The sequence below is a fragment of the Helicoverpa armigera genome, chromosome 5, assembly GCF_030705265.1.
Source record: "Helicoverpa armigera isolate CAAS_96S chromosome 5, ASM3070526v1, whole genome shotgun sequence".
NCBI classification, from domain to species: Eukaryota; Metazoa; Arthropoda; class Insecta; order Lepidoptera; family Noctuidae; genus Helicoverpa; species Helicoverpa armigera.
The window spans coordinates 6140862-6168049 of record NC_087124.1 but is presented as its reverse complement, the minus strand read 5'-3'; the positions used below and the strand labels follow the sequence as shown (position 1 = coordinate 6168049).

The 27188-nt window shown below is 37.0% G+C and overlaps 1 protein-coding gene across 11 annotated transcripts in view; it reads right to left on the bottom strand.

Moving 5' to 3' along the window:
- The window catches only part of LOC110384351 (uncharacterized protein), an 81595-nt gene that overhangs the window by 42694 nt on the left and 11713 nt on the right, over positions 1 to 27188 (bottom strand). For all 11 annotated transcript variants that reach the window (XM_049842602.2, XM_064034683.1, XM_064034685.1 and 8 more), the window contains exon 3: positions 19976 to 20092. The gene's annotated coding sequence lies outside the window, so the exon portion shown is untranslated. The remainder of the gene's footprint in view (positions 1 to 19975; positions 20093 to 27188) is intronic.

Here is a 27188-nt window from a genome sequence, read left to right as displayed (position 1 = left end):
TTTGAACGACGTCGTTTACTTAGCTCGCTTGACTTAATTTCCTTGTTTCGTTTGAAGTTGAATGTAAATTTGATTGAACTACCCGCACTCCCGCTGGGAGACGGGAACATATCTGGTGCGAACGAGATGATTTATGTCGTCGGTCTCGCCTCTTTTCGCTAATTACTTAGACGTGCCGCAGTCTTGTTAAGATTTGTGTTGTTGGGACTAATTAATTTTTATATAGGTACTTTACTCAGTTTTGTTATTACCTAGAATAGTGAATATTGTTTCTTCTTGTGAAACAAAAATGCATAGCAGATCATTATAATTTGAGAGCCATAGAAGACTTTTAATACATATAAAATACTTTAAAACCTGCAAAACTTAACTCAAATGTTGTCACATAATTATTTAAAAGTTTACATCAAAACCCTTTTAATATTAACTGGCATTTATGTAGTCACATAACTATCGTATAGAAATAAAATGGTTACGCAAACGATTTGATTACGTTCATAATAGTTCCAAATCTGCAAATCCACATTGTGTGTGGCTCTCACCGCGACACTAAAGCTCACCCTTCAATAAGGTTCGTAACTGACTCGTAAATGCTACATTAGCATAATAATAAGATTCATACTTAGATATAAATCTAGCATTTTATATGGCATCATATATTACTCGATGAATCTCCTGCGGTGGAAATACGTAGGAACTTTATTGGAATAATTCTGAGGCGGTTTTTTAGCAGTTTGCAATTTAAGTGGCTGAAGTATAATACAAGTATTCTTACGTCAAATGTAATTAATGTGAATTATTTGTAGCATAATGTGTATCATAAACTATACTTACGCAAATTATTATTAGAACAATATCGAGCTACGTTATACATATAAGTAGTCATACTCGCATGTAGGCAGTCGCGGCCTGCTGGCAAAGCCCTACAGCCGATAAGACGCATCTAGGATAAGCTTCAAATAGATCTGTACCTAGGCTGTTACGGACACAGACAAGGTATAGATTTTAATTTGACTGCAAACAGACAGTGTGGATCATACCGTCGTGTTGATGTGAGGTGTGCATTATGTAGGTAAACGTATTTTTATTGAAGCATATGTTCGAATAATTAAATTGTTTAATTTATGTATTATTACTTCTAATATTGGCATAATATTTCTACTATCTCATGATGCATGAAGATTAGGACACGATCATAAAAGCAAAAAAAGAAATAATTTGAATGTAACAAATAAAATATCTTAAGAAACATCAACATAACACGTAAGTCCAAAACACAAGTTCGTACATCCGCCCTGAGAGTTATATATTTGAAATGTTTACGGAGAGAATAATAAACCACTTAAGTTAAATGGGATTGTGTGTTTGCAGTAAGTAATTAAATCGTAAAGTTTAAAGGGGAGCCACAGATGGGCGCACCACGCCAAGACGCCTAAAATTCTAATTCACCCGACATTCTTGAAAGAAACAACATTATATTTATACATATTGACTATCTCTCTACGGATTTCCTCGGTAGGTACTTATGCTAGAGTATCTACCATCCACACGCTCCATAAATTAACAAATAAATATTAAAAGCAAATAAAATTAGAGAAACCTCATTAGGGAATGAATTAATCTTCATTAATCTTTGTTAATACTGGCCTCTTATCACAAAAACATCATAACTTCTCCCCTTATAACCAGAACCTTCCACGCACAAATTACAGGGATTTACAAATTGATTGAGTTCATATTCAATATGAAAAATGTATATAGCCTGACGACGTGTTTGCTTAACGCAGGATATATACGCGTAATAACGCAAAAAATCGAATACGGTTTGAACTTCTACTGTTTCGGAATTTGATCAACTTGTAAACCCTTCAATACAATTACTGAAAAAAGAGTAGGTACTCTTGAATACTACTATGAACAGTTTTCAATGATAAAATTCACTTTTGAAACGTGAAGCAAAAATTTAATCGTATCAGCTTTAGAATCTTAGACATCAAAGTGACGTGGAGGTTTCTAGAAACTTTCCGCCATCGCCTTTTCTCTGCTACGTCGACTTTTAGAGATAAAAGTTTTTTCGCCTACAAAAGAGTTATACGCTTTATTTCGCAGACAAAATAAAATGTCTGTGAAAAATCAAGAAAACTGAAAGACTGGATCCGAAGCCCCGAAGAGTTATTACTATAGCTGTCCATTTCGAATTCGAATGTAAAATAATAATTTCTGTGCTCCTTACATTTGCTGTTTGACCAAGTATGAAGTGAGTGAGCTTGGAGGTTGGGGGGAACCAGCTTGTGACCGATCGCGCGTAAACTTTCGACGTCGTCCCGCAGCCGCACTAAGAGTTTTTCATCATTTGATTTCAATATTTTATTAAGTCTTTTTTAGAAAATATAGATATCTAAAGGTCTGGCACATCGCGGCTTGTCTGACTACTCATGGTTGACGATAGTAACGTAAACGATGATCATGTTTTTGTTTATAATCTGTACCTACATGTGTGGCATCGCAATCTAAATATATAAAACTCAAAGGTGACTGACTGACTGACATAGTGATCTATCAACGCACAGCTGAAACCACTGGACGGATCGGGCTGAAATTTGGCATGCAGGTAGATGTTATGACGTAGGCATCCGCTAAGAAAGGATTTTGATCAATTCTACCCCCAAGGGGATAAAATAGGGGATGAAAGTTTGTATGAAACTTGCCCACGCAGACGAAGTTGCGGGCAACAGCTAGTCGTCGTATAAGTCGCTTCTCACATTGCTTCTCTGTTGTTAGATTTACTCAGTTATAGGTACCTAAGAAACATGATTGTAGTACCTCACTAAACAGTGTTGTTAAGATTCTCACGCAACTTGAGGAAATGTTTATAGTACCTGGTGTTTTATTTAAGAACAGAAACCCCCAACAACCTCTTTCCCGAGGACATTACATATTCTGTTACGCACAATCTGGACACCGAGGGCTACCGGTTGTAAAAGTTTTATTCGCCAATCGAGCTTGCTGTATAAACAGTAGGTACAAGAAACTTTTCATGATATCAATTTGCTATAATTTTCCTCCGGTTCACGGTCCCAAACAATCGTTTAAAGAGCTGCAGCAAACAGACGATAACATTATGAAAATGGTAAGCAAATATTTGACAAACGACTGCAGTATTCGGTGACGCCGCTATACTAACAACTTGTTGCAACGTAGACTAGGGCCGGCCAAGTTTACATAGATAGAACTTTTCGGTCTAGTCCATTGCACTTACTGCACTCCACTTTAGAACAAGCGCAGACGACGCGACGACTTCACTCCGCAAAAAGTCTCTCAATCTAACTTCAACTTAGGGAAGTGATCAATATCTTTCGTCGTGAACTTTAGCGTCAGAACTCAACAATCAAAGTTATCATACAAAAAGAAATACAGCGGGTTTGTGTAGGTGTACGATACTCTCACAGTTCACGTGTCATTGCACTCATGTAAACCCGCAGAATATTGGGTAGAGCGATTGAGCTCGGTTGCTCAACAAAGTGAGACTTGCTTGAATCCCGCATGTAATTTAATATCTGGAGAATATATAAACTACGCAAAATTGTACGAGAAAAGTGAAATAAAGAAAAAAGAATATTGCAATGTACTGAAATATAAAACATATATTCGATACTAAAATGTTATTTAGTAGACTAAAAGTAATAAACTATGAATCTATTGTAGCGGTTCATTAAATTTTATTACCTGTATCATGACATTATTTCCATAGAGAACACGTTTACATATCAAACACAATGATTGACGCCTCTTCAACAACAAAGAAAAAACACGCGATAAGTGCAAAAGTCTCGAATAGATTGTAGTTGTTACAGTTTTTATGCTATGAGTCTCGTCAAAAGTTTTGTCTCACCCATATTTCCCAGTGCACAACTCTATTTAAATAAAGTATGAACGGGAACTTTGAGAAGAAGTCGAACTGAAAAAATGCATTTTTTACTAAGTACGGCACTAAAAAAGTGTTTATAACAAAATTAGGTTTTAGAGGGAGTTCTAACTTTATTTAATCTAAGAATAGCTTTTGTTTTTGTACTTGTAGTTATTCATTGTGTGAGTGACTTAAGTTCCTACTTACAAGATAAATCTCTAACATTTGAATAGATACTTCCAGCTTTTTAAATTTGCCAATACTAAACGAGTTTTCTCAATGAGTTAATTAGTTTTGTAGAAGATTTCATTATGGAAGCCTCAAATTCAACATACATCGCTTGTGATCTCTAGCAAAACCAATTGACTGGTACAGTGGATACTTGTTTGATGGCAAAGTGAGAGATTCGTATACATTTTGTCATACATACAATAATAACTTAAATCAAATAATGGAGTGCAATAACAAGCAATCATTCTTTGACTAGAGTACCTATTATTGAAGCAAATACCTTTGGAGTAGGTGTGTGTTACAGGCGAGTATGCTCAATACAAAATAAACAATATTTCTCTCTTGGTTGGCACTCACAAAATATAATCACCCTCTCCAGCGCAAAGCCATTATTGTATTTTGTTATACATATCTTACTTTTTAATTCGAAATACATTTTTATAAAGCGATGAGTCCATTTTAATTCCAGTTTATTACTCTTATTAATACTTTCTGGGGAGCGATAACGACGGAGTGCACGACTAGCAAAACCCGTAGCAATTAATTAGCTGGGATCATCTAAATGTCCTTACCGAGATGAACGCCTGATAAATTAAGCTATTTAATTCAAGATACTGTCTATAATAATGCTTTATGTTTTCAAAAGATCTATTTGATAAGCTGTTTTAATTTCAAACGGTATGAAGGCTCTGGTTGCGGCCCGGGAGACTTGGCGTCCTTCCCAATGGCTGTAAAAGTGTAAAACAAGTATGTGTTCGCGCCGCTGAACATTAACATCAAGTTATTTTCCCCACAGTTTGTATTGCAGACAGTGTGAAACTTTAAATAAAACAAAATATTCACTAGTTAAATGTAAGTGTAATGTAAGAGAGTTCCGTTTGACGGCAGCAGCACAAAAATAATGAATAGGTCGCGCGGCGTCCACGACGCGCTCAACTGAGCAACGTCAATAAATAACAATGTTTTAGGCGCAGCCGGAGTGCTACCAGTTACAAGTAAGTAATTAGATAAATGTACCAAACAAGTCGTAACAAATGGGCTCAACGGCGATGCTGAAATATTTCGTGATTGATCACCAGTAACGAGCATGGGCTCTAAATTCCTTTTACACTATAGTAATGTGTTCAGCTCAAAACTTTGAATTTATCTAAAATGTTGCCTAGTTTGTTTGGTATATTCATGCTTTTAATTTAATATTAACTGTGTAAGTGACCTTTCCTGGTAAAAACAAATGGGCCATTAAGGGTCATTAGTGAAGGATATAATTATAATAATCTGGTAAAACATGCCTTATGCGTCACGATCGTGTATTACATGACTTTATATTACGCTCACAAAATCATTGCCGTACCCGTAATATGGGAAAATATGTCAATTTTAAGATGTTACGAAATATAAAAATACCAACCATGAAATAGACGTAATCAATCACGCAAACCAGAAGTGGCATCTTATTTGATAAAAACATGATCCAAACTTGTCCGCAATTCAGCTGATGCCATGATTAATTTCACGATAGGTAGATAATCCTAAGCTTAAAAAAAACTCGACACTCAAAGAAAGATGACGAGCTAATCAAATTTCGCGCAAGTTCGGAAAGTCTCAGCAAGTTGTCGGCAAGTTCTCAGATTCAATTAGTAGATACGCGGCGGGCTGATGTCGGCACCACGCCGCGCCCGCGTCTCCACACGACCACGGTGATTCCCATTATCGTGTCTATAATAACCATTCACTCTTACTTTCTTGATGTTTGCCCTTTGCACTTAACTTGAGTCTATTGCTATTCCTGCACTTTAATTGGAACTAGCTAATTATCAATCGTTGATATATGATTTGCAACATTTGCAGGGAGAGAATGAAAATGAGTATAACATTTTTAAATAGGAAACTGCGACAATGTTGATACAAATCATTAAGATTGCGCTCTGAGAGTACAAAAGGAGCTGTTATTAAACGACGAATAGTTAGATATAAAGCCGCGCAGCAGATTGCCAGCGCAGACATTATAAAAGGCCATTTAATACAAAAAGTGGAGCGAACGCCCCCGTCAACTACAAAGCCGACTGATAGATTGGCTCAACAAAACTTACTAATGTACGGTGATGGTGCAAGGTGAAACGCGCCAACTTCGCAAAGTTTCACCTTTGCCAGTGTTCAATGTTGGCAAATTACACGCCCCGTTTGAGAACCTTTCGCAACATACCGGTTGGCTAGTTAATATATTGAACAACAAACAGAGTTTGGAGCTTATATTGAAAATTCATATTTACCTACTAATAACACACTTATTCAAATAAAATATTGTTTGAAACCCGTCGATAAAAACACAGTATCTATTTAATATTAAAGACATGGCAACATTCTTGCGAGAAATATATCACAAACGACGACAATCATCCTTAACTGGTGAGGTCAAGAAGTGTCACCTGAGCGGGAAGACCCCTGCGAGAGTCGAGCGGCACATTGCCCGCCACGCAAACGTAATAAGAAAACTGAATTCAATTATACGCAATCTTACGGTTCCTTTGAGCTTTTTAATGAAACAACCATTTCAACATATTTGCTTGCTTGCAATAGAAAAAGACTACTGTTTTTATTTTTCAGCTGCATAATTCGATCTCCTTTCATTTGTCTATTTTTGCCGGGCCGCGCTCTGTTTTTCCTCTCGGAAAAGCCACCAATATAGCAGGCTGGTACAGGTCATAGGTATTAGGAATTGTGAGACTTTACTGCCATATAATTGCTATATTAGGCATATTCCATTTCTCTCATTAAATATAACTGCGCTTTCACACTAGTAATTTCCCAATAAGTCTTTTTACGGCCGCGGTATGTTTGAATGGGTGGCGCGTAGAAAAATTGAGCATATTATACCTACGTGCGACAAAAACTACTGGCGTGAAAGCGGAAAATGTAACGTCGAGTATACAGACGACAACAATCATACTTAAGAGGTCAAGAAGTGTCACCACAGGGAATAGCGACTGGGGACCTGCTAAATGTGACCACGTGTTACAGTATGAATGAGCCATGATAATGTTTATAAAAATCATATCATTTGAAAATCTTAAACACTTTTTGTCACTTTTTTGTTTGTAAGTAGTTCAAACATTAGCTGTCGTTGCAGTGATATGCACTAGATACATTTCGTAACATAAATTTTCCATGAATCGCCCCCACACCTTGGCATTTTACGGAGCACTAAAACGTTTTACCGGAGCGCGGGCGTAGATTATCTCCGTAGTCGAGTGCTTTACCGGCGGGTATCGCATCTCTTAACTACCTATGCAGTCCTGGTACAATTAACTATTTTACTACTACGGAACCCTTAGTTGCTGCTTTCACAATAAATCTGAAAACTGCCTTCTAGAAGAGTAACTTCGACATTGTTTTTAGAAGCTCTTTAATGATGGTGCAAACGTTCTAACAATGGTGGCAACCTTGAGGCACCGAGTCCTTTGTGGCAACTGCCGCCTTGTCCGAGGCATATTCTCGCCTTAATAAAACTTTATGTGCCTCTCTACATCAAAATATTCTCCGAAGCATTTAGGGAAACTCTTCACGGGAAATGATTGTCTCATTTCACGATGACTGTTTCAAATAAATATTAACGACTGAACATTGAGATATTTAATGGACGACTTCGTCGGTTGAATGAAATTTTATGGACTAGTCGGTGGAAGATTGTCCAGTAAAAAACATTGAATGTCTTTAGTTTTACTTCTCACTTACCGAAGTAAGCCCCTCTTTGTCTCTTGACTACTGCTACTGCTATCAGCAGAAAGTTTAAGTGTTTTTTCTATAACAATTAGACATATTCGCCTAAAATGTTCTTATGTGGAAAAATAATACACCAAATGAATCTCACATAAACCATAAAAGCTTCAATTTTCCTAACATTCCTTTGAATGTAGAATCACAATGAAAATGTTAATTTCTCCGCGTCCGCCGCTGGATAAAGAGCATTTTTGTGTTCATAAGCAATCGACTAGCGTCGGCTTGTCACGTGAATATCCACTATTATAGCACACAGCCTTTGTGAACTGCGTATTACCGATTAGTTGATACTATTTCATTTATCGTGATAAAATGTTTTATTACTTTGGACAAAAATTTATTAGGGGGCTCGACCAGCAATTTCTTTCAGCAAAGTACTTATCTTGTGATTTATTTTGTAAAGCATTCTAAGTCATATGTATTTTACTGTATAATAAATTAAGTTCAATCATAATGTCCATATACTTCTTTAGTGCATAACATTACATAGTGACGTGTCTGAAATTACATATCTCACATTCCTGAAAAAAAAGTAAAGTGACCCTCAGTTTGACACTCTTGATGAAATCTTTACTTAGATTCTTTAGAGATAAGAATTGAAAAAAGGGTCCAAACCTTGCAGTAAAAAAACAGTTCTAATAATATCAATATCGTACAATAAATAAGAGTTGTTGATCTAAATCCTTGAAGGCACCCACCGGCAGAAATAGGTTATGCTATTGTTAGCCGGGGGTCACATGACGTGCCTGCATCGATATTCAGTGCTATTTTAGGGTTGACTGGCGTGGCTCCTACGACCGCTAGCCGAGATATTGTCACCTCTGTAGTAAAACCTCTTTAAATAGGCTGCAAGTACTGCATGATCAGTGACTTTGGCTAACTCAAAAATAAAAATTTTAAACGAAAGTAAATTATTTTTCTTAATATTTTATAAATATTTTTTACTTCTATCCCACATCATTAAGCAGTGAAGGTCTTAAAAGACAATTCCAAAGATTTTTTTGCAAATAAATCCAGCATCGCTGCAACATATGTATTACCGAAAATTTTACGGAATCAATCAGTTCAAAGCGCAGATTGACCCATACATATTAATATGTGCATATTATATTCCTACTGTATTCAATATCAGTATCTCTCTGCATCTGAATCATAAAGCACCAATCATATTACTTAAAGCTACCTGGCTACAACCGTCGTACGTCACCCGATCCCCCGTGACCAGCGATCTAGAATAATTATCCCCGGAATATTAGGCCAATACCGGGAACTGTGTTAAGTGCACCTCTAGCGTGTCCGACATACTATTGATTTAACAGTGCCATTATCTCGTGTATACCAAAGTAGCTGTTCTCGTGTTCTATGACGAAATAATGTGTCCATAACTCAAACAAAAAGTATGGTAATTAGCACGAGCTTATAAAAACTAGTTTATTGTAAAATAACTTATTAAAATACCTTTACTGGATAAGATCTAATTGATTAAATCAGACTGAACATTTTAGGCATGTACAGAATACAAACGCTATAATGCTTTAGCAATTTAGTATTCCCGCACATGTACTTCAAAAATAGTCATCTCTCATAAGCCGACGCGACGTACAAATGCACGACATTACCCAGCCCAGTTGGTAATAGGTCAAATTCTTGTCCCGCTGCCAGAACTGATCCTTTTTCCTGCACAATAAATTAAATAGGACACTCCTCCACTACGTACACGTCCGTTGACATATCACGGCAAAATAGAAACGTGTTTCTGGCAATAATGCCCGTTTCTGCCACAATAAATTTGCTGTTGAAACGACCGAAATTGGTTAGCCTGTCATTGGACAATATTTCCCGAATGCAAGATGCCATCAAAGGCTATGCGGCATCGGTCCAATTAATTGTGTTGTAATAAACTGTCGTTTGCCCGCGGCATCATTCACTTTTTCCAATATTTCCTGCTATTCTTCTGCCATTAAATGGAGCTTTGTTTAAAAATGACTTATATTTCCTGGCGGCCACGTTGATATTATTGCTACTTATTATTTTATTCTTTCGTTGGGAAAGATATTACAAAGGACAATGGTTAATGTTTTATTCGAATTTATAAGAGAACGCAGAAAAACTACGTAACCGTATCATACATTAATAATTATTCTGGGAATTGTTGTTAAACTGCTCACATGATGTACATAAATATGTGAGCTAGCTCATAATATAATATCATTTATCATCATGTGTACGGAACAATAACTGTTGCCAAAGCTTAATGTAGGTTTCAGTATTGACGGATTAAGGTGTTGGGTGCCCTCAACAAACATTAGCTCTATATTGAGATTGATGAAGCATCCAAGCACTGGCACGTATCGCTGTCCTCCTACTAGCTATAGGTACCTAGTATAATCCACCACGCAGTTCATGCATTGTTGCTTAATATACGTGAACTCAAACTGACGTGATAACTATACCTATAGAAACCACTTTTTTATCACATCTGCAAATATCTACTACGGCGTAGCAAGTTACTACGAGCTACAAATCATGTGCAATGTAAACATTTTTCTAAAATATAACACAATTTCATTAGAAAAGAACCCCACTGCTAGTTAATGTGTCCTGAGTAATATATTATAATCACCTTTTTTCTACTTCACTTCAGCCCCTCTGCCTCCCGTGTCGTGCTAAATGAAGCTTATATAACGTAGAACTTGCACCATTTACCTTCGTATTTATATTGTACCCTACACCTAAGTTCGCAACATTGAACTGGGAAAGTAGTTCAAAAGCTAGATTTTCCACAATGCGCAATACGAGCCACCAATTAATGCTGTATTAAGGTAATCGATTGTCGATTCTCGGTACATTTGGGAATTGCCATTACACCTAATTAGGGGAAACTGTGCAATCGAATATACATTATGCTGTTGAACATGTGTCGTCTGCCATTGCTCCCCACAGACAAACCGGTTGCCGTAGAAACGGGACGGTGAGTGACGGCTCTGTACCTATTGCCACGACTAAAATAATGGTCGGCCACCGCCAAAGCGTTGACTGTTCGTTGCCAATTTACCTGGCAGACGTACGAGATGCATGTGCTAATGTATTTGCATACTAATATATTAGTTACTATTACGACAACTGTAGGATCTGTTAACATGTTCTATAAAATTATATGCAAACCTTATCGACAATTTATCCACATACCTTGAATAAAATATATAAAACACGTACTTATCGAATAGCTACGGAGCTTTCCGGTTGACGAAACAAAACGGTGCCAAAAATGTCACATGTGACATCTTTAATGAACCGTGCTATGACAAAGGTGGACGTACAAAGCGCGGGTACTTCAGTCCTTCACGGCACTTATGTACACCTGTTACTCACGTCATATTTCAGGAGAGCGCCCGTCGCAAATGTGTCATGCGAATACCCCATAAAAAGTTTTCACTTTCCTCTCAATTTTTATCGGGATATTATGTCATTATTTTCCACTATCTCTTGAAATACCTTCTGAACAGGTAGCGAGGTAGCTTCACGTGACAGTGATGTAGGACTTAGGAAAATTTCATTATCTTTTTTGTACATAAAGATGTGGTCCCAAGAGTCACATGGACGAATACAAAGCGTATTGACTATGTAGACTGGATAGTCGATATAGTTTATGAGACAATGGGGAATCGTTATTGCTTTATTTCGATCAACTCACTGGTAACTAGGGCATTTTATGAGCTAATAACGTAGGCATATAAACAATAAAATTATAAATAGATGGATGAGAAGAAGGCGGGTGTATTTGAGTCGATATCCGTACACGGCACGTGGCATGAACAATACTTAATCGAGTGTCAACCGCGGAGGCCCTCGCTTGACAGTCGACGTATATTCTCACGAGACATGACACCTATCGCCATTCGCACAGCATTACACACGTCGGGATTTTATTAACCACGGGGGTGCCTCGCTATATCTCTGTATGCTAGTGTTCGAGAGCAATCGATTAGAAATGTGTAGGTACGCTGGTGAGTTATAAATGTGATCTATTTTTATTTAATATTTTAAACTTCCTCAATTACTTATAAAATACTTACGTAATTGACTTTTCCTTTTTATAACGAATATTCACAAATAACTTAATGAAGATGTATGGCAAAACTTTAACTTCAACAAATTTAGAGCATGGCTTGCTATTTAGAGCCTCCGAGAGTGCTTCATCAATCATATTCTTTCTCGTCCCTTGGTTTCCTATCTTGCTTTCTTTGAAAAGTTGGGTCGCTTTACGACATCATCATCTTATTATTTATTTCAAATATTCTAATACATTAATGAATTCCAGATTCTCTAGTATTTCGGTATAAATAAAGTGTGAAACTAGTTCCAATTTTTTTCGAGGATATTCCAAAGCTTATACAAGCCGCAGTGTGGCACAAGCTTTGACCACCAAAACGAAGTTAAGGAAAACGTTTTTTACAAAAGTGTCGCGGTGGAGTGACGTGCGGTCGCTAGTGTAACATAAAATTCAGTTAATCGCGTGCGAGTCCGGGCGGGCTCGGTGGGCACAGCGCGCATCCCGGCCGGATATTGAGGGAGCGCGGCCGTCATGAAACTTTTACGTCCCTTATCCGCACACCTATTATACCGGCGTCATATTTCATCGAACCGCCGCTCGCCGGCTAGACAGCGCGAAAGCGGTTTTTATTAAAATCGTTGCGGACGTTTCCGTCACCTCGTAAACCACACGTGGCTGAAGGTCTTGCGATACAGCGAAAATGTTAAGATACGCGTGATGTGTTTGACGCGGGACTAAGCGAAATGTGTTCACATAAACTGCCGGCTTTATCATAGAGGGGAAGGGATAATATCTCGTGTGTAATCATTTGGTTGAGAAGTGTCTGCTATATTGTTTTAGGTAACGAATTAAGGGATGGTAAAACGTTTCCCTTTTGTGTGAACATTGATAGCACATGTATAAATTGATTTTTCTTTCAATTTTATGTTTTGACTGTACATATTTACCATTATTTTATAGGTTTTCTCTGCCAGGAACGTCTAGTAATATCTAGCGCAAATGAGGTATTAGAAAATTCTCAATAGCGGCCATAACTTTGGCAATGCGGTCGGAATTCCTCGGCCCTTGGGAGACTATGCCGCTGTACCGCTATACCGTAGACAAACTGAAACTGTAATACTATAAACCTCTGCCTACCTGCTGGGAATTACGGCCTTTTTAATAAGACACTGTATTAAGAAAATTTTTGCGCCGTGTAACTTTCAGTTTAAGCTATAAATTCTGAAGTGGAAGGCATATATAACTTTATATTTGCGTCATCAACTTAACATTGATTAAATTTTAATGATCCATAGAAAATTATGAATGCTAAATCACGGGATGCACGTTAAAAGCTAACAACCCTATTGCACGTACAAATGAATAAGTAAATTTATCTAAAAGCAGCGCAAGTGGCAGTCTGAGATTAAGATAACTCAATAAAACTGCTTAGCATAAGAAGTACTGAGTCAAAACTAAGTGCTATTTGTTTAACATATATAACTACAGTCAATATACCTAGAAATATTTTTGAAAATATGCAGATTTAATTTGTAATAGGTATATTATATCTATATATATAAAAATGAAACCCGCTTTCCGTTGTCACGACATAACACAAAAACGGCTTGACTGATTTGGCTGATTAGAGGGAAGGTTACTTAGACCCGGGAGAAGGTTTTAGGATAGTTCTTGTTACCATCCGGCTACGGGACGCGGGTGAAACTGCGGGCGAAAGCTAGTAGTTGTATAAATGGAAATTTTAAGGTTGTAAAAAAACACTATTTTACTACATACAATAGGTATATGAAGTCGGTACTCATAACGTAAAATGACACTTGTCTTTTGTGTTTGTAATTAATCGAAATAACATCATATAAAATTATAAGAATTTTACTAAGAAGTATTAAATCTTTTACCTACGCACTTACACGTATAAAACTACAACAATCCCAGCCTATATCTTGACAGATACCGTACTCGACTAGCACGTCATATTAGCAACAACATTGTAGTTAGCAGGCATTGTAGGCGGTGGACCGGACGGAGTGACGCGGGCTGACAGCGCGTCGCCGCGCCATCCCAACTGTCCTCGCGATCAATCACTCATGATCGAGGACACGCTTTAACATTTACTTTATTTCTTACTACATTTAAACTGCTAATTGACTGTCGATCTTCACCTGTTTATAATTGCGACGATTATGACAGTGGAAAGAGGTTGAACAAAGAAACGATGGACGGATTGTGTGAAAGTCGACATAGCTTAGAATGTTACTTGCGAGGTGGCGGCAGACAGAAGAGTATGGAAGAAGAAAACCCAAATAAAAAATGGGATAAGAGCAAGAGGATGCTGACAAGTGTATCAGCGTAGAAAACTTTCTCAGACAAGTGTTGCCAGTGACAGTTTTCTGACCTCTTACGCAACATCTCTTTCTGTAGGAGCACAGAAAGAGCATGTGAGGGATGTTGCGTGTGAATGTCAAAAAACTTCGTTTCACAAACCCACTTACAAAATCGATTAACTTTCATTCAACGAAAATAAAAACAAGCTCCACTTACACAGTCGCAATTTATCTTTCTCATTTGAAAATCTTTATAAAATAGCTTACATAATGTATAGCACATTCTGCGCTCGTTGGGGTTATCGTTTCAGATCTAAAACGCCGAAACGGTATCGTACAGTTTAATTTTCTTTTGCAAATTGAAGACTCGCTCCTAATAATCGAGATTGCTTTTGGTATCATTTGTTTTCGTTGAGATAGATAATGTAAAATATATGAGTTCATGTAGTAAGCACTGTGTTGCTAGCTATAATCGTAAATTCGTAGGTTGACATATTGTAAAGGTCGTTTTTTTTAACTTTTGTTAGCGGCAAAAGCGTATTGTCGGTAAGTATAAGAAGAATGTTGCCAGTGATTCCTGTTTTATAAACCTATGTGTTCTAACTCCAGGTCTGGTCATGGTTTATGTATGTTCAGTTGGGAACGGGTGACGGATAACGAGTGCATATTGAGACATTGAACGTTTTGTCACGTAGGCCCTCGTCGGCTATCCGTGGCGGCATTATGCTGATTGTGGCGCAATACGTAACTCGTATGGCGCTAACATGCACAATGCGCCACAAATACAACATTTTAATGCTGGTGGCTTTTGTTAAAGTAACACGGTACTGCTATATTACTAAAATAGGCTGCAAAAAAACATAGACTCTCAATCACGAGCAATAGTATAGTAGGTATGTAATTGCAATTATTTTTACGAATATTATAATTCATACCTCTACATAAGCATTTTATCTTAAATCTTTACGGTTTTTATTTAATTCTCAAAAAAATTGATGGAAAATAAATTTAAAAGGGCTTTTCGCACTCGTGTCCCCGCCGCGCCTCACCGCGACCCCACTATAGCCAGCCCGGACCAGCTCGCTAGTTTCCAAATAAATCCAAATTCTTAAACATGATCATACCAAAGGCAGCTAATGAGCAGAGCTAATGCTCAGACTACCCAAACTAGCGCTGCATCTAAGAGCCTCTCTAGAAAATATCAACCTTATGGATTTCAAAATTAGAATTAATTTCGTTTCAGAAGGAACTGGACTTATATCTTTCCTGAAAATTGCTTTAAATATCTATTTATCTCTGTCTTTTTATAAATCTATCTCTTTCATTTCGTGCGTGACGTCATTGACGTGTCATTTGTTTCATTAAACATTTGTCGACTCTTTCTCACCTAGATCAATCCATCCCTTTCATTTCGTGCGTGACGTCATTGACGTGTGTTTTGTTTCGATAGAAAGATTTATTTACTCTTTCTTACAAATCATTCTATCTTTTTCATGTCGCGAAGTATCATTTAAGAAAATAGCAACATTATTTTTATTTTCATTCCTATTTTTTGTTTAGTAGAACAGAATGTCTTTTAATAAATTTTAAAATTCGAATGCCTGCTCGAATGTTCGAATATTTTAAATGTTAATCATGAGGTCAATGACATGTCTTGTATTTGGATTTGAAAGTTCGAATAGTTGCAAGCTTATATTTTTTCTTTGTTATAAAACACAAAAGATTCCTACGCATCTTTTTGAAAAGTCGAAAAAAACAAATGAGATAATGCCTTAGTATAAATAAGTGCTCGTATATTATATACTTAGTCGTGCAGGCTAGAGTATTTCCCGGTGAACTGGCACGCGGGCTGCCCGCCTGATATTAAATTCTGAAGGTAATATTCATGAACGAGTGCCCTAAGCACGCCACTCAACTGTTTTCGATATAATAAGAGTATATTTTGTAATAAAACAAAATTACAGTGTTAATGTGCACTGAACCAACAAATTAAAGCTTTAAATTATGTTTCCACCATTTGTTGTCTGTAAATTATTGGGCGTTAGAAAAAACAGAACGTTATTATTACTAAAAATAAATTATCATTATTCATGAAACGTTCTGAAAAACGAATTACCATATTTTTAATATTGATCTACTAGATGGAGAACTATTTGAATAATAATAACTTTTGAAGGCGGAAGTTACGAAAAGACGAAAATCCTCATTTCAATAAACACAGACTTTATTCAGCAGCGTCGGAACCTAAGTACCCAAATTCATACAAAAAAGAAACTGAACAGTTTTGCGGGCATTGCACTCCATCGGATGTGAAACTGCATAGTGTTTTTGCTAGTAACGCCTCTAGAGACAAAAGTAGTGAATAAAATAGCAAAAAAACGTCACCGCGCCGCATTAATTTCATAAAGTCACCACGCGGGAACTATAAATTCACACGGCCCCGTTGTTACTGGGATGACGTCACACTCGAATGCAGCCTGTAATTACCAGTGATTTCGAAAACTATCAGCGGCTATGTTAAGTTTAACATGTCATTATCGAGCGCCCTCCCGCTCGAGCCACGCGAAATAACATTTTAATGTCCCCATTTATGGTAACTTGTCATGTTTTACTGACGTCCGAAATTACTGCTTTAATCGCGTTTCGGTAACGTGAACCAACGCTTGCTTCAGGGCAAAGGTGTACAAAATATCACAGCAAATGTACCCCAAATTGGATACATTTTTACGTGGCTTTAATAAATCCCTTTTGAAAAGACTTTCCTTTTACTGAAAACGTCTTTGATGGCAAAACCGACAATAATAACTAAAACATGATCATTTGTTAGAAGCGCAGATAAAAGTCCATTGATATCGTCTTACCTACAGGATCACGTAAAACAAATAACAACGGCTGGCCAATTAACGGCACCAAAGCAAAAGGAAAAACACATATTTTGGGGAATCCTCGCTAATAGAAACTAATTATGACGAGTGTGTTACTGGGGGTATTTCTTCGTTAGCGGCTTATTTATTAACATGATGAAGTACCTATAGGTAGGACCTCAGTAAAAATCTTAATGCAGTTGTCTGTCACACATACATACCTAGTTTTATAGAAACTGTTTTTGACCTGGTAAGAATATTTATCAGTTATCTAAAAGAGGAGATGGAGATATACATAAATATGAAATATGTTCCAGTTTACCTTTCAATAAACATACAAATAATGTCTCAATGCTCACGGAACAACATTAAATTTTCCTTATATTTTTTCAGATTAAAATGCAGAATGCGTAACCGCAGAGGCTTCTGTTTACACAAGTTCAAGTTTTCCGTAACGTTTACGCACGCACGTAGAATGTTTGTGTTCATTCCACAGCTATCATTGATTTTGTTTGCCGCCAACGATTTATACACACACCTGAAAGGGCTACAAATTCAATCATAAACGTCGTATTGGCGGATGTTTTGAGCCAACAAAGTAATTTAGAGTGTGCGAATGGAACGAGAAACAATCGAGCATTTTCGAAGCTATTCTTTGGGAACGATATTAAATAATGGCCTGATTTTGCTTCTGAAATTCGCCTTTAGTTAATTTGACGCAACTATACATTTGGCAATATGACTACGAAGAAGTTCCGTTTAAAATTATTTTTTTTACATGTTATTGATTTATCGAACCCATAAAACCCGAGCCTGAAGCGACAACGAAGGACAGAATTAAACGTTAATTTTCCTTAAGTCCCCAGGGGTGTGGTACAATTTACCTTAAAGAAACATGAGGTACCAATGGTCCCATGTTACTTAATATTTGATAAGTAAATCCATCCATTACCCATAGATATATATGTATGCATATAAACGGTTCTGTTTGAGTAAATGTTTTGGAAACTTGCTACAAACGATACAGTTTTAAAAAAACCTCTTTTTTTACAAAAGATGGGTACCTATTGAGTTTAATTAAAACTGCAGTTGTAGTATACTTATGTCTAACTGTCTGTCAAGTAAGTCACAAGTTTATAAACTGAACGTTTTATTCAGTGACAAAATGACACATCTTAAACAATTTGCGCAAAATGTGTTAATCATTAGTCCTAAGTAGGACGTATGAATATATATGTTTGCTTAATTACTTAATCTTTTGCGCGATGTATGTAAACCGTTTCCAAGTTCTCATCCGGCATAATGTCCCACATGAATAATTCCAGGTTATCTATTATAATACGGCTTAGCACAAGCCCGCTGTAGCCGATAACGTATTTAGAATAATTTACAGCGCTGATAGAATTCACTGGATTCTGTTTAAGGTCGAGATTATCCACTCTGCGGGAAAATTGAATCAGCGAGGAAAAAATTACAAAACTGAAACTGGTGTTTGTCACGGAAAAATGTGAATTTCATATTTCCGCCAGCTTTTTGGCAGGTAAAAACGGAATCACAAAAGTAATAATTTAATGAGATTTTTAAATTAAATTGAATTGAAACAAAAATGTTTCACAGGTTTACAAACATTAAAAGCTGGTGAAACAACCCATTTGTTACTCAAATCACTAACCAAAGAGAAATGTTGAATGTTCTAAAGACGGAAACCGCATTACAACGGATGAGCCTGCCCGGCTCTGCGGCTTACATTAATTTGTAAGAACTATTACATAGATTACGCGTGTGACTCACGACCACATAACTAGGGGCAACTTGAATAAATATTCAGCGGCCGACAGAAGAAATTAGTGTGATACGGATAGGGCGGAGTAACAGAATCCTGCCTAAATAACGCTTTTCAGATGAGTAACACGGATTGTCTGGAAATAAATTAATCAAGCGGTGGGGCAACCCACGTATCGTAGATTTACGAGTTGCTTCGCGCGCCCCTCGCCCCGCGCCCCTGCGCCCCCGCGCCCGGCGTCTCTCGCGCCTCGCACTACACTACTCATCAATTTCCTCAGGACATACGACTTGGAATCCTGTTAATTAAACTATGCCGCCAAATTAAACTGGCTATACACAGCTCGCGCGGTTTACCACTGACGAAAGTATGCACATTACGTACCTATTACAAATTATTCCTCATTTATCATTCTTGGCGTTTCTAATGACCCTCATATCTCTCAGGAACTAATTAGTAAACTAATCGTGAGGCACAACAAAATCAACATTTGTATCAATTAACCTTAATCAATAGATAAAAAGAGATTTTGGCTTTATCGGAAATTAGAAAGTTACAAAAAGTGTGTCTCATTCGAGTATTTCTATTCAATGTGTTCTTGCTGAACCCATATTTCGTCCATGACAAGCTAAAACCCCAATTTGCAAGGGGTGAGCTTATCTCTGCGCATAAAGAGCAGGTTCAATTCTTAGCAGATACATACGTATATGTATATACTGCTTGTATGTTAGAACAGCTACCAAGATTTTTTTAGGAGAAATCTTTTATCTTAAACTTGAATGAATGGTATTCTAATGGTGTTTAATCCTGACGGAACATTCTATGTCAAAGTTATCGAATCAAATTTATTTCTACACTAATTCTGCACGTAAGATCAGATTCTAAAGAAGTACATTTAAATACCCCCAGTTGCGTACATAACAGAATAACTTCTGTAGCAATATTTCACCAGGTAAATAAATACTTTGCACTTTTGGGTGGTTGCTCTAAAAGGGTTTTTATATTTTTTTCGGTGTGTGGTAGTACAGTACTGACCTATGAGGCTGTGCCGGCTGGCGCCGAGGCTGGGCGCGGGCGGCGAGCCGGCGGATCGCAGCGCGCCCAGCGCGCCGCCGCCGCCGCCGCCGCCCAGCGCGCCGCCCTCCAGCGCGCCTGGAAACAATACAACATTTCAATATCTAAAATACACGTACAAAAATATACAAATAAAACGTCCTATTAATTAAAAAGGGCTCTAAAGCTACCGGTTTTATACCAATAAATCTCTCAAATTTTGATAAAATTGCGTTATAATTAAAATATACGTGTTAACATTGCCAATGGAAGTACTTAACATCAACGTATGCAACAAGTCACCTAACACAACCCGGAATTGATCACCATTACAGCAAACCAAGTAGAACATTCAATCAAGCAACTTCATTAAGTATTAAAAGGACAAGGACTACTAATGGCTCGGCAATTTACGACGACTAAGACGGACAAAGTGAATATGATTGAGCCGGATGAAGATTTCGAGCACCGGTACCAGATAAACTGAGAATTCCTTTTTATTTACCTACCACTTTACTAAGACTTGTGACTATGTAGTCGCCTTTCACAAAACTGGGTCTTAAGTATTTTTAATGAATGCTATAGTTTTAGATTTCTACAGATAAGGTTTTAAAACTTTTGAATATTACTTATATTATTTACTTTGTTTCAAATTTTATTCATATTTTTTATCTTTATCACCCGAGAGCAATATTGCGTTGTATCTTGCACGAATGTAACACAACAATTTCGCAGAATACTAAACATTTTCAAATATCAAAGTCATCATCCTCCTCCGAGCCTTTTCCCAATCATGTTGGGGTCGGCTTCCAGTCTAACCGGATTCAGCTGAGTACCAGTGCTTTACAAGAAGCGACTGCCTATCTGACCTCCTCAACCCAGTTGCCTGGGCAACCCGATACCCCTTGGTTAGACTGGTGTCAGACTTACTGGCTTCTGACTACCCGTAACGACTGCCAAGGATGTTCAACGACAGCCGGGACCTACAGTTTAACGTGCCATCCGAAACACAGCCAATGGTGTCTAAGATATACTTAGAAAGTACATACAAACTTAGAAAAGTTGCATTGGTACTTGCCTGACCTGGGATCGAACCCGCGCCCTCATACTTGAGAGGTTGGTCCTTTACCCACTAGGCCACCACGACTTTCAAATATCAAAGTAATTTTATTTAATACCAGGAGTGCATAAATGCATAGGTGCTAGCTGTACATATGCCGGTGTCCTCGGTTGACTCTTACAACTTGCGCGCTCGAAACACCACTGAAACTAACTTTCCTACGAACAAGTTTTCAACAACTCATTTGGAATCAGTTCACTTCTTTAGAGCCTCTCGTAATGAAATTCATTCGTATTAGCAAGGAGGTCACGTGTTTTTCGAGTTCGGACTATTTATTATTTATGCACCTTCTCTGGTACAAATAAACCAAGCTTACGTATTGATTAATGATCCATTTAGAACATCACACTTTTAATGACTCTGAGCAGGAAAGTAACTGTTTGTTCTCACAATGAAGTTTTATCAAAAGTGAGGATTACTCACACAGTAAATAGTCGTAACAGGGACAAAAGACGCCTAGAGACATTTTAAAAGTTTTTCTATTAATCTAGCATTTTTTCTCCGGTCGCCTCTCAAAAGGACAAACAATGTATTCAGCAGTTTGGCGCAGACGATCGCTCCCAAGGAGCCATAAAAATTAATATGATGTTATAAAAGTGATATTTTTCATTAGAAGTGTTGGCAACTATTTTTTACAGTTTCCGCTAATGGTCATACTTTTTTAAATTACCTACGTTATTTCAGAACTTTAAAAAGCTACATACTAATTTCTTATTAGATAATTAGTTTCATGCACGAAATCTTTTTTTGAACTCTTAAGTATCCCAAAGTAGTAACGATCTTGCTATATAAACGTAAAGCTTGGACAAAAATAGCTGAAGATATTGATAGGTCTGTTCGGTTTCCAATAACGAGATGATAAGGCTGAGGATATGGTGGCGCTAGATAGTCGTGACGACTCCCTCGGGGCTCGTCGCCGACGACATTTTGCTTTATGTGCTCTAATATGGGCGATTCGTCGTGCTGTCGTGTCTGCGGACATTGTGGCCGTAACGTGGACCCAGCTTTGTAAGTTACAAGCTAAACGAAAACATAGTAGCTAACATTACTGTACGCCTCGAAAAAACTACCAGACTAGAACACTAATTATCCTCTTACAGTCTGGTTTTTTCGTACTTCAAAGTAACAAAGTTCAATAACCAGCATTGTTTTACTTGCACTAGTATTCATAGAGTCGCACACACAATATCGAGTTAACAACCCCAAACTTGGCGACAGACTCGGTAACGCCCTCGCGCCGCCGGCACCAACCACTACCTCTTATATTTCTACGTGAAATGACTTCTCTTAAACCAAAAACATGGCGGAGGCAACACGTTTTATGCATTGTAGATAAAACAAGAAAATATAGCTGTAATATGTATAGCAAAATGGGCAATAACGTGGTTCGGCCGATGTCTTTTATATTTTCTTTATTTACTCCAAAACAGATAGGTAGTAAAATTTTATATCATATATTACGATGATCTTATTTTTTCACACGATAACATTCATGCAGATCATTAGGAAAAAACATAATATAATTGTGGTATAGAAACATATAGGCAGTGTCCCTAAAGTCCACCCCTGAATGTTTATGAAACAAGTTTAGTGAATTTATCGTCGTAATTTTTCCGTATTTCTATACATGTATTTCATTTTTATGAGTATTGTTATGGCCGCAACACATGCTCAAAATCATTTTGGTTTTATGAATTCTCCTGATAATTGGGTCGTTTTATGGGACCAAAGTCCCGCAGATGTACTTTAATTAAGGATCACATTGAACGTTCCCTTATGTTGTTTGAGGTAAAAAGTTTTGGCCCTTTGAAAAAGCCCTGTTGTTGATGTACTTTGTGCTCAATCTATCGGCTCGGTCGGGTTTCGCACGGAGGCAATTATTTTGTGACAGCAATCTGACTTGTTCCACTTTTGCGTGCTCCGCTCGCCATTGTTGGTGTCTTATCAATAGACCAGTTTTACAATGAAACGGTTTTTTATGCGAACAATATAGTTCGATTTTCAGCGACGATTATATAGCCGACAAAAATATTTTTCGTTTTATGGTCAAAGGACTTTTTGTAAGTCCCGTTTATGTATTTACGAGCAAAATTGTAAAACAATATTTGTTCAGTTATGTTTATTATTTGAATGGATCACCTGTGTAAAAATTATGTATTTACTGATTTTGAACTGCAGTGAAGCAGTCCAGAAAATACTTAAATCAAGCTACTTTTCGGAAAGCAGAAGCATTTCTCTCATCATAGATTTATCATACCTTCATTTAGCAAAATTATTATTTTTTAGCTTAATCATAATGTCAAAAAAATAATAAAGTTCAAACATTAAGCCATACCAAATCGAACCTTTCGAAAGTAACGAGTAGAGAGCTCATGGTGTATTCACAAGCCTTTACTCACAAAACAATGTTCGGAAACAACACCCAATGGTTGCAATATCTACTCTGCAATTTATATCTAGCAACATCTCAAAGAAGATTTCAAATAGTAAAGGGGAATAGTAGGCTCGGATAACAACCGCTTCATAACAAATTCACGCCAGTCGGACCGCAATCTTTGCAAACATTTAAAGGCTCTTTAAACTACATCAAATATTCTAGAACTAAGACACGGAACGATTGAAAGCGAGAACAAATAAACTACTCAATTACAGTGCACTACTAATATTAAATTGTACAATTATATTATGAACATAAACCACTGTGAAGTAAACCTCTTATTTATAGCTAAGTTTCGAGAAAATTCTTCTCCTTTCCTCCTGTATTTATTGTTGGAACATAAACCAACTATTTGATTATGGCATTTTATTTTGAAACACTATTACTAAAACGATAGATACAAAAAAAAATTCTTAGATTAGGTCTTATACTTCCACTAGCCACCCCGGCATTTAGTTTTTCTGCGCACTTTTTGAAGAAGTTTCTGTTATGCAAATAATTATCTCCTAATTCTTCTATCACCATGGAGGTATATATTATCTTTTATGTAGTTTAAGCTGCACTGCTAAATACTAGGCCTGAGGCTGCAACATAAACGTGATGCAGATCTCTCTCTCAGAGAATGAAAGATGACCTTCGAATACGCCCAATTTTACCAGCACAAAAGCACACATACCATTCCTATACCTACTTATAAGAAGTATGATATATTGTCCTACTCGTGCCATTAACGCACATGTTCACCAAAAGAGAAAGCTTACTGGGAGTATAAAAATAAGTAGGCATAAGTCACTGATTAGTGACTACAAAGTTTCTCCAGAACTCCGGAGTTGGCGCTGCGCCAGCTCTGTTAAAAGTAGTTAATGATATAAGAACATGTTACTTGCAAAAACTCTATAGGAGAAAGGTTAGAACAAATCGGTGTCATCAGTAACTTCATTATGGTTAATGTGGTACTTTTGCTCAACTAATAACGTTCTACTGCGGACCTCATGGGATTAGTATGCTTTGTGTCGTTACCATTACCATTTATTCGTTTTCTAAACCAAAATAAAAGATCTGGAATATAAGATCGAAATTATTTATGTAAACTGCTCCAAATCAAAAATTCTCGTGACTTAGATATTTTTTACCCAAAGATGACAACTCACCCTGTATTCCGAAGAGCCATTACTCAGTGGCCACAGCGCATTCAAACTTACAACTACATATGACACTGAGTGATCAGTTTTGAGAACTCGGTACTTTGTTTCAGAAATTCCAGAAGTATGCCTGAGAAATGCGTCCACAGAAATATATAGCTAGGTACAGTATGATTGAGACCTCGTGAGTAGAAGCAAGGCATCACGTGTGCTCAGCAGCCGACCATTTCATAATAGCGGTTAGGGGACGCGATATAGCGCGCTTCAGAAGCACGTACGGGCTCAAACGACTCATAAATAGCTGGTCTACCTTCCGCGAGGCGTGTTACTTATTTCTCAGATGAAATATATGAAAATAAGGAAGCGAACATAAATAATAATGAAGTGAAGACACTACATTATAAAACAGATGCCTTCAATTAGGAATTCTTACATTCATCCAAGTGTATTTAATCTCATTAAATTAAAAGCGCCCGAAACCAAGTTTGGAGAGGTTTGGAAACTAATACAGAGCACTAAAATAAATATAATTCAGCAAGTAAATTCAGAGGCACAGTGGTGGATTCAAAGCGGATGTCAGTCATATCCGGAGCGGAGCGGCGACCGTTGATTAAAGTATAAATTACGAATCGTACGTGCCAGCAGGACTTGCAAATACAAATACATAATACCCAAAAAAGGTTTGATTAAAATAATCAACATTGTCTGCACATTTTCGTGTTATCGAAATAATTTCAAAAAGTCTTCGTCTAAAAATGTAAAAATCCAACCACATTTCGTTAACATTCTCCACAAGTTCGTACTTACAATTATCATCACGTAATTTTTCGGTTTTATAATATTAATCTTTGTTTCTGACCTAATTTTATTTGGTGCTTGAGCTTCGCGTCAGGCATTTTTATCAATTTACAAAAAAAAAAAGTAAAATCTCACTTTCTCGAATATAATGAAATGGAAAACATGAAATAAATATGTTTTATGTGCGGCGTATATTTTAGTGGTTTCTTTTAAGACAACGTATAAAATTGTCGTATTTCTGTTGAATTGGATGCTATTAGAAGAGATTGAGCGTAAGCCTTCGGCCGGATCGCACGGAGCGCTTAATTCGAACCCACCAATGCTGATTTATATTCCATCTGATTATCCGGATTTCCTTTTTTTCAATTTGAATTTCTTTTATTCGTCTAATTTAAGGCAAATTAAGCGGGGCATTGATATCATAACCCGGTACCTAGAAATGGTAATATAATACGGTTTATAGTTTTGTTTATAGTTAGTGTGTTTTGTTTTATTATCGTTTGCATATTTAACAGAGTTAGCTATTCAACGTATGATTCTGAGAAATACGTTATATTTCCATTTTGTTTAATTATACACAATATCAATGTAAACGCAAAATATCCGAATGGAATAATACGAATATTCATAACGGTTTCATTCCTAGTAAAATATAATAACGTACATAAATAAGAACTGAATTGCGTTCCAAATTAATATCCTGTGAATATCAAAACATGAAACGAAACAACTATTCCGACTATTCCGGGTATCGGCAACTATTCAACTATGCAATTTGATGTAACCCTCAATAAACTATTTTTAAAAGAGAAACTCGTTCAGGTAATTTTATTAAACATTCCACTCAACTGAATATTATGCTGAATTTCGGTCCCTTACTCCAGTAATTTATTAAATTCTTTAAATGACGAAGAGCTTAGTTTTACCGCAGTAAGAAAATGGGTCCGGAAATTATTTCTTCCCTAAAGTATTAGCAAGGCATCCATGTTAAATGATGGGCAGTCGGGTATGAAATACATTTAGCTGGGTTAGTAACTACATGTTGATTTCACTGACCTCTGTAATCAGATTACTGCGCTAGCATTTAATTAAGCGGATATGAGTTTCCAGATAGATCACGAATGCCGACTTGAGGGCAACACTACCTGTATGAAGCTCCTGGACTTCGGCTTATAAAACTTGTTACTCAATCGGAATAAACTTACTAATTCCAATTAAGTTTGTTTTAGATGGTAAATATGTACCTTTAAAAACATGATTCATAATAATGCAGACCTATTTCATGCTACGACTATTACATATTACTTTGTACGAGTATTTTATCTTCACACAGCTAATGTATATTAGCAAACCCACAGTCCGTACAACCATAAACTATCAAATAATTCAGTATCACGCCCACGCAAACGTCGAATAAATAAATCTATTTTTGTTTTATAGGCTAGAGTCCGGCTTCACCCGCAGGTAACATACATAAACGAAACAGATAAACTGGTAGTTTCCATGAACGCGGAAAACTTTTGTTTAGGTACTTACAGCTTATCCCATTTTTCTTTTATACGAGTTCTAAGAGTTCAAGGTACGCCAAGTGTATCGGGAAATTCGGAAACTAGTTTTGTAACAACATCGTTTTGATATGAACCCCCAAAAAACGAGTACTGTGTCGCTCTCGCGGTCAGGGACCTGGTGAGCGGGGTG